Consider the following 2,325-nt stretch of genomic DNA (forward strand, 5'->3'; position numbering starts at 1 on the left):
GACCCACGACCAATTACCACTGTCTGATACCTACAATGACCAATCAAACAAAAGAGCGGAAACTAAAGGCACAATCTGTGTTTTTTAAATGTAATTTACCCGACTGTTTGCCTTCAATATGGTTTATTTTAACTACTTATTCAACTACTTTGTTTATAACAAATGTATGTTAATCTCTTCTTTCTCTATTAATTGCAGGAACTCCCTTGTTTTAATCCCTTACTTTTAGACACTTAGACATCTAATAAAATACGTTTGTGCGTTTGCTTTACGAGTGAAGAAATGTCCATTGGAATGGTTGTTGGATCTGAGCCTCTTCTGATCAAGTTTAGGCAACTAATTGGGTAACATTTGGGAACGATGACGGTCAAAGGAACGTGTTGTTGACTGTTGGTGGTCTTAAAATCTCGGCTTGTTTGTCGTAGGGTTATAATTCCTGCTTTGGGAGTGAAAGGTCCAGGGTTCAAATCCTGGAGGAGCCTTTGATTACAGTCCTTTAAAGTTTGATGAAACGTTGGCTAACAAAGTACGAGTCTGAGAATCCTCAAGGAACACGAACGACTCTTTATTTAACGAGGCCCTTGTTAAAACTACCTACTAATACAGCCTGGCAGAAGCTTCACATCCTGGGAAATATCAAAGAAGCCGATTCAGTAGAATGAAGCAGGGGACTGTGACTCATTAATACTCGTCTTTGCACGATTCTATTTGTAGTTCATGCTTGAATGCACTAAGTAAATGTAACGCGTAGGAGGCAGAATCTACTGTTGAGTCTTACAAAACTTTCTCCACACCTTCTAGAACAATGCCAACAATGCAACAAGGACCGTTAATATTACGAGAATCCAAGGAGTCATCGGTTTAGTTAAAACATATTTCCACTCAATAAACAAACCGAAGGAAGCGATCAGGTTTCAGGCCTCCGGGCCGACCAGAGCGTATTAATAATTGACAGCGTCCTCTGATGGAAGTCTATCGCATCACAGCTGTCCTTTACCATTGAGAGATCAATAACCAGCTCGTCTGCTGTGTTTCATTGCAGCCCCGGTGGGAGAGCTGCTCTGTGGTTGGCTCTTCATCAGGATCAAGTGATGCCAGCTGCCTGCTTGACCATCGGTGCCTTCTAGCGTGGCTACTGATAAATCAATTGACCTTTACACCTTCTCCGGTCATCTATTTCAGTTAAATTTCTTCTGATGTACTTTTTTTCTTATGTTTTCGTGGGTGAGATGAGGATTATTTTTACTACACACACACACACACACATTAAAGTGTGAAGTGTGAAGTGGAGCTACGCTGTTTGAGTTAGCATTAAAAGCTAATATGAGCATGCTAACAACTGATGTTTCATTATTTATGGAAATTCTTCATTAGAAATAATTAATTAGAAATAGAGACCATAAACTCATGTTTACAATGTTTACTAAGGGAATAAATCAAGAGAGAAGTAGAGTCATTTTCTCATAGACTTCTATACAATTGGACTTTCTTTTTTGCAGCCGCCCCCTGCTGGTCAGTAGAGAGAATGCAAACCATTGGCTTAACTCTTCAGAACCACAGAGTGCCGCCTGGGTGATGTGTTCCTTACATCACTATGAACACACACACTGTAGTTTATGTTGAATTAATCACACACACACACACACACACACACACACACACACACACACACACACACACACACACACACACACACACACACACACACACACACACACACACAGGAAGTCCGATGGTATCTAAAGAGAGAATATAATGTCTGCTGTTGGTTTGACATATAAAAAAATACAACCGTCCTTATCCTTTAAATGACATCCCCTACCCCATCAGATTCAGCGTGCTCCATGGATATACTGCTTGTTTTCGGGGGCTCAAACCTGTGACTCCCGAGCAGAATAAGTGTCTCACCTTCTGGGCCTTCCTGTCAGCAGCTCAGACGAAAGGAAAGAACTTTAAAATACTTCAAAAATTCAATTTCCTCTTGGGCAAAACAAAAAAAAAAAGAGCTGGCTTCCAGCTCTGACATCATCACCTCTCCAGCTCTTGTTTAAGATGTTACCACGGATACCGTCGTTGTATACAACACCAGCCACTCCCATATTTTCTCAATTATTTAACACGCATTCACAGTCATGCAATACTATAAAGGCAATGCCCTCGTAAACTCACCCGTCTTCACTGAGTAAACGTTACTCTGGTGAACCTCAGAGCTCGTTCCTCGGCCTCCGAGGTTCACCAGTCTGAGGTAGGCGAGCTCCGGTTAGTTCTCGTAATGGGTCACAGATTTGTTGAGGTTCCTCTGACACAGAGTGAGGGAATCTTTTT

Source organism: Taurulus bubalis, assembly GCF_910589615.1.
Source record: "Taurulus bubalis genome assembly, chromosome: 6".
Taxonomy (NCBI): Eukaryota; Metazoa; Chordata; class Actinopteri; order Perciformes; family Cottidae; genus Taurulus; species Taurulus bubalis.